This window comes from Apteryx mantelli, chromosome 6 (assembly GCF_036417845.1).
Source record: "Apteryx mantelli isolate bAptMan1 chromosome 6, bAptMan1.hap1, whole genome shotgun sequence".
Taxonomy (NCBI): domain Eukaryota; kingdom Metazoa; phylum Chordata; class Aves; order Apterygiformes; family Apterygidae; genus Apteryx; species Apteryx mantelli.
The window spans coordinates 26,867,021-26,883,021 of NC_089983.1; the positions used below are offsets into that span (position 1 = coordinate 26,867,021).

At 38.0% G+C, this 16,001-nt stretch overlaps 1 protein-coding gene across 1 annotated transcript in view; it reads right to left on the minus strand.

Annotated features, from left to right (window-relative positions):
• Positions 1 to 16,001, minus strand: part of LOC106499304 (rap guanine nucleotide exchange factor 4-like) — a 60,848-nt gene that overhangs the window by 581 nt on the left and 44,266 nt on the right. The window lies entirely within an intron of this gene.

The window sequence follows — 16,001 nt, forward strand, 5'->3', positions numbered from 1 at the left end:
CAGGTTTAGCCCAGTGATTTGCAGTTAATTCCTCTATGTGCCGGTACTGCAGCCCTCAGTTTGTGTCCAACACATTGAACTCTGCTGAGTTAGGTACGCACAGAGCTCCACACATCCTTCCTTCAGGGAATCTCATCTACAGAACAACCCCTGAAACAGAAGTCTGGAGCACTCCAGATCCCATAGAAGATCAAAGCAAAGAGTCAAGAGGTCTGCTAAGAAAAGGAATCATAACGGAGGAAATTACTTTTAAGTTTCTGGGATAAACACTTAATCCTCTATTTCCCTGTGAACCTTGCAGCAATGTGTGTATGCTCTGCCAGCTAGCAGGATCCTCTGTGGATTTCTGCAGGACTGCTTAGGCCAGTTATGAGCACTTGATGAAGCCTTACCCATACCTTTGTTGAAGATCAGGATCATCTCAGTTAGCTCCCCTGATTCACCTGGTAAATACAGTCTCCACGAGTCTAGTTTTCTGAGTCATCATTTATCTTCTTCAGTTTTTAAAAATTCTTTGGTCACAAAGAAATGAAGTTAAGACTCTATCATTGGCTAACTCCCAGTTATGGAAGAGGAAATCCCCATTATGCACTAAAATGGTCTAATTTATTTTACAGTGATTCTCAAATGGGTAGCAATACATCACAAATAGTCCAGAGGACAAAGGTTTCCTCCAATTATCACTTTCTTCTACCCTCCTCTTTCTTCCTCCCACCACTCATTTTCTAAGGTAGCTCCATAAACACTATAGAATCTATTTTGAGCCAGTGGAAAGGCAGAGAATGGGGGGAATGGCAAAGAAGGTTACCTCTTCCTCCTTCTCTCATTTCTTCTCCTGCACAGTGGCAAGCCAAACTGTAACAGCAAAGAAAGCCAGAGGGAGGAAAAGAAAGGACCTAAAGCATTTGAAAAACACCAGTTTTCCTTGAAACCCTGGTTTTCAAGGAAAGGTGCTGCAATGTTATAACTGGCAATCATAACAGAATGGAAAAGAATTTCAACTAATATTTCCTAAAATGAAAAGAGCTCTATGCTCTTTTCCCTTTGTGTGTATGAGACAAACACAAGGGTCAATGAAATTTTACATATAAGAAAAAAAAAATCCATATACCAACTTTCTTCCATACCACCATTTATACACTCTAAACACAACTTAATGAAAATATTCTATAAATTTCAGTCTTATTGTTAGTATATCAAGAGACAGTCTATCCTAAGCCTACCCTTTTGCTCTAGGGTGCTGCAACACTCTATGCTGTGATCAGTTCTGAATTCATAAATTAAACAAGGCACAGCTGGGTAAATAACAAGCACAGACAGAACTGTAGGAAGTGGTTATTTATCCTAAATCAACCCTGAAACAACCCATACCCATTTCTTGGAATCAATGTAGTGCTGGAATTTCAGAGTTCAGCAATACAATCCATGTCTTTACCACAAGTGCTAATTATAGACAGCTCAGCTGCTGCTCCTTCCCTTTATAAAGCAGTTTACCATGGTTCTCAAAGTCTAACTTTGTTAACTCACCTATGTGTGCAGCTGAGGACAGCATCCCAAACTCCCCGACCCGAGCTGCTACGCAGTACTGCTTTAGGGTCTTTCAGAGGATGCAGCAGCGAAGCCCATCTGCAGTTCTAGTTCTGCATTTCCAAAGTTCTGTACAACCATCGTGGAGTCAGTCTGGTAACTTTCCCTCTGACATCTGCATGTCAGTACTAAACTTTACCTCTGTAAAATGCTTTGGGATCCCTGACAATGAAGGACTCTATAAAAAAGTAAGATTAATAACTTTCTTCTTGAGAAAAAATATTTTTAGTAGAATTTAATCAGAGATTCAAGTCTACTCTTCTTACAGTCTACTCTTCTTACAGTTGCTGTTTGCTAGCTAAACTCTGTGCTGCTTGGAAGTCATGTGTGTTCACATGATCTGCTAAGCTGGGAACCGGGGGCTGTCTCTTCATTTTGAACTTTTTTCTCCTGAATTTTAAGATCTGCCCAGCAATACTTTTATTGTATATTTCTATGTACATGCGCATACACGTAAAGGGCATATGATGGTCATTGCTTTCAAACAGTTTATAACTAGTCTTTTCATCACCATTACTCTGGGTATCAAAATAAATTAATTAAAATTTCAGGAGCTTTTTTTTTTTTTTAATTAAAATGAATGCAACTGAAACTGCACATTGCCTTACATAACAACCACACAGTAAAGGAACCACATGTTTAATTTTCATTTTTTCTAGATATAAAAATATGTATACTAATTTTCTTTAGAGATAATCAATTTTTCTTTCACAAGAGTCAATACACCAAGCATGCTTCATATGGGCTGCAATGTTTGCAAGATCTGTACAAAGGCTGGGAGAGAATGGAATACCAATAACACCATTTCAGGCTTACATGTGGATAATACACAATGCATTAACTCTCTGGAAATACATGAAGCTTATAAACTAAAACTCTGTTGAACATTACAGTGATGAGCATTTAGAAACATTAGCAGTCATTGTAAGAATAACATCACCGATCAAAATCCATAGGTTGGCAAGCCTTCCATTTCTGTTATAACAGGAACTGTAGCATCAGCATAGGGCATTACATGGGGGTTAATGACTAGCTGGAATTAGTGGCCCTTGGCTATGCCTGAGGCAATCAGCTCCTCCCAGCTACTCATTAATCCTAGGAGATAGTCTCGCCTCCTTTGGAGCATTAACATCCTTTTTTTTTATAAAATCCTTTCTGCTCAGGATTTTTGTGCTTAAGATTTTTTTGGAGGGCTTTATATATACATGGGAGTAAAAATCCAGTAAATTAGGGAGAGCATACTGGGGTGAAAAGCACCATCAGTGCCTTCAGGAATATGTTCAATAGGAACAAATGCACTCAGATAACAAAGAATGCAAGTGGGCCTGTACCTTTGATCCTTGCTCTCCATATATTTGAAGTGAGAGCTATATTGCATTAACAGTTTTCTGGTACTCCTCCTATGCTTCAGCTCCTTCAAAAAGTCTGTTCTTCATCCCTGCTCAACTTTCTTGTTTTACAACATCCCACATCACTACCGCTACTATCGCCACGGCTATATGAATGTCACAGAATCTGCTGGGTAGGTGCTCAGCACTTTCAAAATTGGCTGTAATACATGCACAACAAAGATATTAAGCATTTTAGCCATCATTGTCATGCAGTTATTAGCACATTTACAGACCTTAATTTGGAAAAAAAATGTTAATACATCAAATACTACTTTGATCTCTGGCACAGCCCCCTCAGATATGCTTTTTTATTCCTCACCCATAAAACTCCCTCTGCTAGCATTCACGGGCTGCCTCTTGCTGTAGATAGCACATTACAAACTTTCAGCAGTTACAGTTGCATAAAGTACTGGCTGTTATTCCGAGATGAGTTTACCAAAAATGCAAAAGACCCTTCAAATCCAGACCCTGGATATTCTCTTCCCTAGAAAATCACTGCTCTGAAGAATAATCCATTTGAGTGAGATGCAATCTGGAATTCTGCCATTCACCACAGCAGTAACTCTTGACATGACTAGCAACAAATGAAATTGAGAGAGAGCTCTCTCAGAGATCTCTCTCAGCCACACTTACATTCAAATACTATTACCATATAGCTTTCCCATACAGTAAAGACCTTAGCAATCAGAAATATTATCACCAGGTACAAAAAACAGACTCAGTCTCAAGCGTGTTTAATCTTAGAGACTGTTTGCTGAGCTATAAGCCACTTTGGGTCAAATTCTCCACTCAAATATATGAAAGCGCTTTCCCACTGAAGCCCCTATGGTTTGTGCATACATAACTGGATTAAAGAGGGCAGAGTTTTGATTCCTATAGCCAAACTTCCTGAAAATGTTCATAAGTATGTTGAGTTTTTTTAAACTCCTGAAAAAGGCAACCTGGGCCTGTGTGTTCCCCAGAAGAGGCTGATCCAATAACAGAAAAATAGCCTCAATGATTTTCTTTACAATGGTTGTAACAGCTAATTGTATATGTAGCAATAGAGCAAAAGTAGTAACAGACATGAAATAAATATATTTGCTACCCTGTCAGCTCTGAATTGTCCACAGATTATTTGAATATTAAAGACATAGATCTGTATTGAAGTATCTCCCCACTGTAAAATGGAGTTTGCAGTTTTATCACTGCTCATCATGGCCTGGGGAAATTATGCATTTGTGTGCAATTATCAGTTTTCCATAGCCATTCACTGTCTGCAGATTTTTTGTTATAGGGATGGTGATGTTACTGGGATGGTTAACTTCCTTCCCTTCAAAAGCAGATAAAAGCTCAAATGACAGAGTTTCTGGCAAGAGAATTTCTGGCAGAGAAGCAAAATAGGAAATGCAGCTTCTGGTATAAAACAGCCCACTCTGTCTAGTCTGAGAGAAGGCTTGCTGCCTGGGTGTTTCTCAAATATCCTTGCTGGAAAAAAAAAATTCATCAGTGCTTAAAATATCTGAAACTTTCTTGTTTTGAGAGTCAGGTGCTTTATAGATTACAATAAATCCTGACTAAAAATAAAGTATTATCATTTCAAACAGTTCAGCAAGGTTACTTTTACACTGCAATGAGTGGACTGGGGTGACAGGGTCATTTCTCACTCAAAGAGATTGCTAATATGTATAAGCAGTGTTCAAGCACCAAACAAAAATGATGAGAGACTCCTCCCTTAAGGAATTACTCACTAGTTCAAGAATTTTCCTTTTATTTTTCCTCACGCCTTTCTTTCTGTCTCCTTCCTTCCTCCCATCACTCATCATCCGTCCAAGGAGAACAATGCCTGGCTACCCAATGGCTTTGTTATCTCAAGAAGTTGCCATAAGTTGGAATATGAGAAACGGGGTTTGTAAGGACTTATGGTGAAAAGTTGTCCCCACCTCTTCTCCTGGGAAGTTCAGTGGGAGTCACTGAGGGAATGCAAAACAGAGGCAGGAATAGGGAGTAGAAAAAGCACTGGCAGCCTAGTGCTGGGACTGAAAACAAAGAATGACCGCCCATACTGCTCCCACATCTCAAATGGGGAAGTTAGTTGGGACACAGCCCAATTGTAGTACCAGAGGTCACACTGTACTCCCAGAATCTTCACCCCTGTCACAAACGCTAAAGGTCAACTCTACAGTTTATAGCCTCCCTCTTCCTTTCACTGATCCCCCTCTCCATCATTCATTTGTCTGGATTTTCAGTACATAAAATACTGGTATCATGGCACTGAGCCACGGCACACGATGGCAATATTGCCATAACAGGAACTGAGACATCTGAGCAATCTTCTAAAAATACACTAACCCATCATCCATATGGTTAACCAATATGCAACTATTTACTTTCCAGGATAATAACAAAGAGGTAACAAAAACTGTTAAGAGCTTCACAAAACACAAACCAAATTCCAGTAGTATCATCTTCCAATCCCACCCAGCACACATTGTCGGGATGCCAAGTCAAGCCATAACAGCAGGTTAACTGAAAAAGTTATGGGTCAAAAGGTAAAATATATTGTGATGAACTGAAATCTCTGCTTCTTGCATATTAATTTATTAAATTAATTTATTGCTCTCTCTACTTCTGTCTTTGTTAGCCTTCTCTTCCTGTTGCACCTTGTTCTGACTGAGCCTGCACTGTGTCACACAGTCCCCCCTTACTGCTTGTCCTCTTACTGCCTAGCACAACAGTCGTCTTTGTCAATGGTATCCCAAGGTGCTACTGTTGTATAAACATAGTTACTGAGAACTGGATTCTACCTATTTCTCATGTAACAAAAAGATACCAGTGGAGGTTTACTAAACCAGATGATAAAGGTGGAAAGAACTGACAAGCCCTTTTCCAGGCCAGGCACACATACTGTATCTTTTCCAGCTAAATGTGGATCATAAGCAATTACCCTGGATTTAACTTTCTGATGTAAACTAGTTGGACTGTATGAGGGGAAAAGTAGCTCATGTAAGTTTGTAAAGAAAAAGGTTACAACTCCACTAGCTTGCACCAATGCTCTCTTTGAACAAGAAAAAGGCAAATTATCACCAGCAGACCACAAAGAGGTAGCCTCAGTAGAAGGGATAGAGAAAATTATAATGTACCATAAACAAACACATTTATAGTCACAAGTCATTGCCACTCTAATCCACGATTTTCACTGAAAAGTAGAGTTATCAGTCTGCAGGATTCCCTTTGTGAACATATTTCATAAGTTTCCCTCAAGCAAGACTTAAAGTTCAGGTGAGTGGCTGTCTTGTAACAAATCGTTATTCCACTGGTGAAAACAACCAGGATATTTTGTCCTTAGCGGTTATCTGTTTGAGATCACTGTGGTGTGTGCCCCAGCACAGTCTGGTCCCATTCAGTTTACAATGTTCTGGAAGAAGTCCACGTCAGAGGCAGCATTTAGCAAGGTTGGGAAGACTGCTTGAAGGCTAGGAGGAGGCATACCTAGGAAATTCCTTTCAAGATATGACCTTCTTCCAAAATAGCTTATAATCATTAAACGATTCTCAACCCAGGTTCCAAGACTGGGTTGGAGGACCCACTCAGGATATAAAATAATTCAGTTTTCTTGTCAGCTGTAATTGGTATCATTTGTATTATAGTCGATTTACATTAAAATTCTCTTGCTCCTTCCAGAGATTCAACCTGTTTCCCTAGAGGGGAACTGTACTTCGATGAAGTTCTGCTCACTTTGTTGAGACAGTTATAATGTGTGTTCTCTTCACAGCACATGCAACGCTGTCTGAGGGCCAAACTGTTTATCACAATTTTCTAAGTGTACTTCAGGTGATATCTGATTTTGTGAAAGTACATGAGTTGATCCATGGTATTTTATATACTTGTAGCTTGTGAGTTTTTATGCAGGAAGCTGATGGTGGTACAGAGCATTCTAGATACAATTCAATGGATGGATTAGTGACTATTGAACTTGTGGAAGAAATCAATGAGCTCTTACGTCTGTGTGCATAAAGCAAGATGGGAGCTTTTCTGGCATACTTCAAAGAACTATAGTTCTTGGGTCTCTTGGTCTAGTTGGAAGAAGGAAAGCCATGCCACTCTTTGTCCTGGCCAGCAGAACTGGTGAGCTTTAGGATGGGAATAGGATGTATTCATTGAGGCAGAACAGCAGCACATTCTCTCCTTTGGCATCACCGAGCTTGGAGGGCCTCTCCTTGGGGCAATCGTTTTCCTCTGCAACCATTGCAGAGAAAGTACAGGCCAGAATCTCAACTTCAAGGGGAAGTTGTTGAGTTTTACTTGTTTGTAGACAGAAAATTAGAAGAAATGCTATTTAATCAAAACACTTTGAACTCCCACAATTATACTCAGGTATTTTTCTCCAGACAGCCTTTTGTCTGTGTGAGATACTATGATAGGGCACACGTTGCTTTAATATTTCAGGCCTTTCCTTGGTAACTTTGGTTAATAGAAGCTTTTCCATTAAACTCAGTGAGAGCAAGAAAGTTTGGTATGTTGTCTGCCTGAATACCATCGGTATAAACAACTTCAATATGCTGAATTTAGCATTAGTGAGTTACCTGCTGCTCTGAAAGTGCAAGGAATGGTGTCCATTAGTACTTTTCTCCAAAGGACACAAAACTACAATTAGCATCTACTTTTTTCACTAAAACTGAAAGTGGAAATGAAGGCCACGTTGGATTCTAGCAAACAAACTTATTGATAACAGCAAAACACTCAGCATAATAAATACATAAGCTCAGAATATTCACTCCAGAGGAAGTACATTGTCTTGACAAATGGAAACGTCATTCAAGGTCAAATTCAGCCTACAACAGACACTCGATAGACTTTTGTCTCTTGAACCAAAAAGAAAATTTCATAGAAGAAATGACTGAAGGCCAGTCTTGTCATGTGCAATGCGCACAGAATCACAGAATGGTTGAGGCTGGAAGGGACCTCTGGAGATCATCTAGTCCAACCCCCCTGCTCAAGCAGGGTCACCTAGAGCACGTTGCACAGGATAATTTAAGCCTGCTTCCTTCTTGAAACTTCACAGAAACACAAAGCAGCAAATGTTTGCTTTAAGACACAATACGAACACAGCTATAGTCTATGTTAGCATATGGAGCACTACTGAACTGTTAAAAATAACTTTGGTAAGAATCTTAACAAATTATGTCCAGTTCAAGAAAAAGAAAGCTATTTACTTGTTTCATTATATTTGTAAACCAGAATAATCTCCTGCTGTTCCAGTGAACACAGGTCATAGAAAAGAGGATGGGTTTATTGTACTAACAGAAGCCCAACTCCATTAACATGAACCAGATTGATTACTGTATATTATTGTGTAACATGTGAAAGGAGAATATTTTACAGAACAAACATACAGGAATCTACCATGAAGTTTACAAAGTAACAGAGGTCAAGGAAACCACCAAGTCTCTGTGCTTCCTGTTGCCATAGAGCTTTCCTCTTTTTTTTTTGCTTATTTATTATTTTGCAAATCAGACTATTTAAGCCATTGGATTCCCAATGGAACTTCAGCTTCAGGAGCTGAGTACAACTGAGAGCATGAGCTCATATATATGTATTTTGTATTAGAGTAAACTCTCCACTTCGTCCACAATTCACCTGCCAGTTAGCGAAGTTGGTTATTTATTCTGCTGGGAAGAATGAGCTTCCTTTTTGTCACAAAGCCTCACCTTCCCCTTTCTCCATTTCCATCTCTCATTCTCAGTTAGACTACAGTTATCAATAGATACATCTTCACTTTGTGTAGGTCTTCACCAAAACAAAAGTATCTGTGTCTCAAGACCCGAAATTTGCCTACATTCTGAGTATTTCTACTTCTGTGAAGTGAAGGGGGCAACAGCCATACAACTATCCATAGATTTTTCAGTTGCCATGAACAGAAATCTTTTGTAGATTAAACTTCAGGCTACTTCTATCTCAAATCCATCTGTTATTATATTTGGCCACAGCTACAGCACTATAAAATAACTGCATGCACTTCTGTATCTTTACACTTAATTAATCAAGTTCCTATCATTGAAGCATCCTTCAACCCTCATTCTCCATACTCCATGAATTTGTTTGCTTGAAGTCCCTACCCTTCCCTAAAAATAAGTAATGAAATAAAGCATTATTGGTTTTTAGTAAAGTGCTTCCAAATTTCCCCCACTTTTAGAGTGCACAGCAAGACCTCTCCTGGATTTCCCTAAAGCTGTAAGGGAGACCCTGAGATACCATTTCAGTAGCTTTTATTACATACTCTTCTCTTTGAACAAAGCACCTTAATATCTGAACAGTAAAATTCCAGCTTTCCTTTTTATTTCCCCATGAATTATTTAAACATGCTACTCTGAATTCTACAATTAAGATATTCCTGGGCAGCAACAATCAACATCTTTATAGTCTGATACAGCAGAAAATGTGGGCTATCCAGGGTAGTTTCACACATTTGTTTGCTATATTCTAGCCTCAATCTAAATATGATAATCTAATTCAGTAAAAAATGAACTGAAATCAGATTTACTGCAAAAACTTTTAAAATTTAATTTTCAGACTAGCAATCAATGCTTATTCAGTTTCCATGTCATCCCTGCCTTCCCTTTTTGCAGATGCTCAAGTGACATTAAATTAAACAATTACACAAATTTTAAAAATTGTAGGAAAATTACCATCTGCACTTAAATCAAGAATACAAAAAGGTCCACTGAAAATATTCTTTATGAGCACTTCTCTTAACAGAAAGAATAAAACAATGCAAAAATTCTCATACTAGAAGTAAATATATTTGTGGCATTCTGTCTCTCAAGTGATTTTGAGATGCAAGATGATAGAGATGAAGAAGAGAGATCTCGCTATCATCTCACCCAAAACCTTACTCAATTTCTGAGATATGACTGTTAGGATTAAATATTAAAACATCCTCAAAGAAAGAAGTATGTTGAGAGACACAGTAATACTAAATAAAGCACATTATAATTCACAGACATAAACAGTATTAAACTATTATCTGCTTAGTGTTATACTTCACTCTATTATGTTTTCCCTAAATTCATGCAAAATAATAACATAATCTTGTAAACCACATGCTCAAAACAGTAATTTCAATAGAGAGAAACAAAAAATAAAGCAATCTTCAACTTACATTGATGTGTTATTATAGGTCCTGCACAGCAAGTAGCCCTAAGGGTACATTTTAGTTTTTTTATCCATGCTCCGTTCTTGTTGCTGATGTGACCACTTAGGCACATGGTCAAGTTGCAATCAGCTTCTCTCTTGGTGATGTATGAGAGCTGTGCTGATTTATCTAGTCTTCCTGCAGCAGATTAGCACTAATGTTTCTGCTTCTGCATCCTACCTTTCTTTAGCAGTAGACTCTGCATTATCATTGGCAATATGAATTAAAGAGACAGTGAACGTAGCACAGATCTTTTTTCCTCTATGAAACAACTGCAAAACAGGTAATCTCACACAAGAACACCACTTTTTTACCCACTGAGCCTCTTTTTCAATATCTTTGATAAGAACAGTAGTGAGAGATACAGAAGAATGGTTCCAATAAGTCTGCTATAGCTTTTTAATGATTTATTCTATTAAAGCAGTATTCTCCTGTACAGATGGCCCTAGGCAAGAGACAGCTGTAATACACCCACACTTCAGCCAAAACCATGGGATTTTCACTTTGTAACACAAAGGTAATATACACCTGCAGTGAAATTCTAGTTTATCCCAAAGAAGTGGCCAGCATGAAATTAATTAATGTAAACAGGGGTTTCTGGAAAAAAAAAGAAAAGAAAAAAAAAGCACAGGGGCTTAAAGGTACTTAATATATAAAGTCATTTTGGTAAAAAAAAAAAACATTTCACTGTCTTACAGTGCATGTGTTCATTATGAATTCCCTCTTTTCTATTTAGGACTGACATATTTTACACTATAGATTTCTGAATTCATCTGTTAAAAGTATTACAAAGAATCTGACTGAACCTTAATGTTACTATTTTGACTTTCCAGTAAACAAATAGTATTTTAGCAGTAAAATGCAATTGTTAATTCATGATGTTTTCAATTCAGGACACCATGAGACATAGTTATTTAAATTTTCATAAGGACTTTCAAAAATATTTAGGAAAAAAATTGATGTCTTAGACCATCTATTCTGGAAAATTTGAACACTGACAAGTTTGCTAACTGTCAAAATGACTCACATCACTGCTGGTCTTAGCTGCTACCCTTTCTGATCACAGAAGTGTTCCTCTCTGTCTTTAAGAAACAAATGGCATACCTGAAAATTCAATAGGAAATATGTGCTCCTGAAACACTAGTAATATTTGAATAGCAGAAGAATTCCAGGTACTCATAAAGTCCTGTTCTCTGTTTATTAGCAGGATTCATTTTAAATAAACATTACATGGAGTATGCTAAGGTAAGTGGGAAAGACAGAAAGAGAGAGAGAGAAAGAAAGAAATAATACAGAATGAAGAAAGAGAAAGAAAAAGAGAGAGAGAGAGAGAAAGAGTGAGATAGAATTAACTGACTGTTTCATAATGGGACCAAAATAAAGAAGGATTATTTCTGTTCTAACGTGAAAGTCTTTAAATAATAACAGCAATTCAAGATGTGGCAGCGTCCATTTCAAAGTGCTTTCTGGATTTTACATGTATTTATTTTTACACCTACCACAGAAGCACAGCAACCTCAGGGACAGAATGTAGCAAAGACCTAACCACACTCATTAGTGCAGAAATGGTACAAAGACATTTATAAATCTAGATCCTGGACTTCACATTACTTCCCAAGCCTCCCCAATTTTCCTCCTCTTTGTGTGTGTTGTTGATAAAGAAAGAAATGGGTGACTGTGGAACAGCATCCAGAAGCCAGAGTAGAGTCTGTTAAGGAAAGTTACCTGAAAAGATAGTTTCAAAGCACGTGCAGTGCTGAGCTGCCAGGAGCTGGCTAACTGCAACCACTGAGGACCTGATGACCCCATCCCCTCCCAGCCTTCAAGCGGCGGCTCCTTGCAAATCCTGAGTAAGCATCTCATGAGTCTGAGTTTGGGAAGTCTCTCCAGATGAGAGATGCCTACCACCACATATTCAAGGAACTGAGGTTGTCTTTTCAAAGAAAAATGGAGGTGAGATGGTGCTCCTCCATCTTTCTGTGAATCCTCCTCAGGACCAGACTCACCCAAAGAGTGGAAAGTCTACATTTAATTCCTTCCTCTGGCCAATAAGATACCAACTCCCAACTCTCATATCTCAGCATAGTGTCCTAAAGAAACACCTCTGTCTTACATCCAGCAGTCCAGTCCTCACCCCTCCTCTGGAAAAATGTGCCACAATACCAAAAAAGAATTCAAAATTCACTGCATCAGAGAGGGGACAGCACAGTACTGACCTTCCCAAACAGACGTCATCACCAAAAGGGAGAGTGACTTGGATGTGTTAAACAAAAGTGCAAAGCACTGCCAATTATGAAGGCAATATGAGTTGTATGGACACTTTTTCACTAAAAACTGAAATAAGATCTGGACCCTGTGGTTTCATGTTGGTCTTGGCAGTATCAGGGAAAAAGGTGTTAGCCAAAATATTGAAATCTGGGCGAGAAACACAGGACTGGAGCTGCTATTTTAGGTACACACAGAAAATGTTCCTAGAAAGGAATTTATCTCCACTTTAAGCATACCAGGATTTTGCCTCCAGACTCCTTTGAGAAGGTTGCTTTGGAACCTCATTGCTGCGATGGTTAGAAAGCAACTTCTAATTTACAGCTAAACTCCATTAGCACCCATCTGTTCCTGAGCAGCACTGTCCTTTAACCACTTCTTTCCCTTGAATGGTGGTCTTACGTATTTATACACAGCAATCATATTTCCTATCAGCTTTCACATCAACAGACTAAACAAGACACACTCATATAAAACAGACACTATCTCCCTTACCACAGTAGTCCTTTCTCTGTACCTATCCCAGTCTGAGCTGATCTTTTCTAAACATGATCAGAACCATATATAGTTTCACTCAAGGCCTTACCACAGAACTTATTTAGTAGAACAAACAAGCCGTGGTTTTAATACATGGTTGCAATAAACTTAAACCTCCTACCATCTCATCTCACGCTGCTACAAACTACAACAGCTTTGTCTGTGTTGGAAATCTGACATACACCAACTGAGATGTGTTAATATATATATTTTTATGCTGCACTATATCAGACCATGAAGTAGGGATCAACATCAATCTGCATTGACTGATGTCAAGCAAAAATATATACGCAACACTGCCAGTCATCCATTTCATTAACTCCCAATTATTTACTGAAACAATCTTTCTAGCAAATCTTTGGTTTGATAACAATTTCCAGCACTCTTGACAAAGTTGGTTCCATATCTATTCAGCAGGCTGCAGAAAGAACAGGCACCATATCACCATTAACCACTAAAAAGCATCATCTGTCCTTCCTAAGCCCCAGTAGTTTGCTTAAGTGTTATACACAAGCTATGTAAATGACACACTAATACTTCAAACATGCAAATGGATTATATGTATTTCTACAGGAAATTACTCAAGGCAATTGAGAGTGTAAAGTAAAACAAATTATCATTTATAACTGAAAACATGCAAGTAACTTTTAATCAAACATGATTTCTCTACTGAAAAAAACCACATTAAAACCTTGCTAAAAAGGAAAATAGTTAATTGGGAAAAAAGAAATGAACAAAACAATGCTAAAAAGTAAAGAGGATGTTGCTGGGGAAAAAAACTTTTTTTAAAAAGCAGGCTTTTAACTGTATTTCTAATTCATTCTTGATTCAAAGCACACTTCAATTACAGGCAAATAAATATTTGCAGGTAAAAAGTGTAGGTTCTCAAAATCAGAGATAAGATAGCAAGGTGCTTATTTATGCAAGTGACAGATTTGTTTAAAATGTCAAATATTAGATTGAAACAGATAGGCAGGAAGAAGTTTGGGGGTTAAATGATCATTAAGATGATTCCTGGGGGGACATCTAAAACCAAACAAAACTACGCAAAAACATTCCCAGACTCTCTAAGCCACAGAGTCTTACCATAGCTGCTTGTGCTGCAGCTCCACAGAAAGCATGGCAAAGGGCAACTTTCCACAGAAGTTAAGAGTGTGGGGGTTAAGGTAAGTGTTTGCATGTGATACACCTATATATTTAAAGTTTGTGCAACCAATCACCAAAAAGCTTTCAGGAAACAAATAAATGCCTTTTTCTCACTTTACATATGGAGAAAGCAAGAGAGTAAAATTAACTGCCTTGAACAGAAGTGCAAATTCTGTTTATATGACCTGTCTGTGGCTAGAAATCACAATAGCTGCACAGCAGGGCTGAACACATTTTAGGCTGTCAGCTGGGAGGAATATGGGAATTTACTGGGAGTCTGTACAATCAGTGACAGCCCATTCCTCCTCATGGAGTACAGCAACAACACGGAAAATTAAGGGAATGTATTACAAGTTTCAAAAGGCCAACCCGGAGTTTGCCTTATATTTTAACCTTGCTCAGCAAATTATCCTAGGGATAATATACTTTATGCCACTGAAAGTTCTTTTGTAGCTCTTCTTTATACTAATCCTCCATTAGGCTAATTATACCACACACACACACACACACACACACACACACAGAGAAAAACCCCACTATTCTCCCAGCCTAACGCTATGACATTTTTCCTCACATCTCTGCCAGCAAAACTTTAGTAGAGACCTCACTTTAGCAACTAGAAAGACCAAATAATCCATGATGTTTAGGGAAAATAAATCAGTAGTGACATTTTAACCTCAAGGATCCAGTTTACATTTCAAGGTTCTCTCTGCAAGAAAATCAACAGAGACCTTTCTTACAAAATGAAAGATGCAATGGTATTTGAAATACAGAGCTCCCTAAAAAACAGAGGAGTCTAGTGGCAGCCAACCGCAGAGGCCACAGTGCAGGCTGCATAAGCAGAAAGGATCACGTAAGAACAAAACGGAAGACATTGTCTGCTGTCACATGGGCTACAGCACACACTATGCCAAACAATACCGTACTGAGAATCACTGGGAAAAGTTGCAATAGTAGCAAGCAGAAGCCTACATTTTATCTTTCTGAACATCAAGCAGCCTCCATTTTTGCCTTAGAACAAAAGTGGTATAACAAAGTTGAGTTTCTCACTTTTCTCAGAATGGTCCTATATGTCTGCATGCATTTTAATGGCAGTTTTGTGAAATGTCCTTTTCCACTTCTTACATCATATCAGACTACAGGTTGAAGACAAAATGAAATATAAGATGACAGTTGTCTTTCTGCATGGCGACACAACTTTATAGGTGCTTTATTCCCTAGGTTTCCCTTAAAGCATCTTTGACATGCTAAATCTGTTAAATGCATATTTAATAACCAGAGAGAGACAAACCCAGTTTTAAAGCCTTCAAACCTAGCCAGATGAAATAGCTTCCTTAACTGATAATGAGAACGGTGCATCAGAGACTTGTTCAATGGACAGATATAATCCTCAGGAAAGGATGTCAAACTTCTGAAAGCCCATGATTAAAAGCCACTGTACACTCAACAAGCCACATTTTGGACCATATCTACACAAATATTAGAGAAGGTCAAAAACCCTACTTTTGGTGAAGAGAACTGGGAAAGCTTTGGGGTGAATGTAAGCAGCTACACTAGACAAAAGGGTACCATGACATACACCAAAAGTCAGATGGGTTTCTTATCCAGAGATCAATGCCACGAGTTTTTTATTAGATATTATATGATATTGATAAGGAATTATACAATATATATAAATATACATGATATATATGTGTGTGTATATTACATAAATATATGATATGCTATATTCCCATATCATTATATGTTAATGATATGGAATAAGCAAATTTAGACATGCTACAGCCGTTTCTTTTCAGTAGGGATTTTTTTTTTTTAACATTTTTCTTTGTTTTTAACAAGTCTGGATTTGATTTTTCTGATTATTTTATATATATATATGTATATATATGATTATTGAG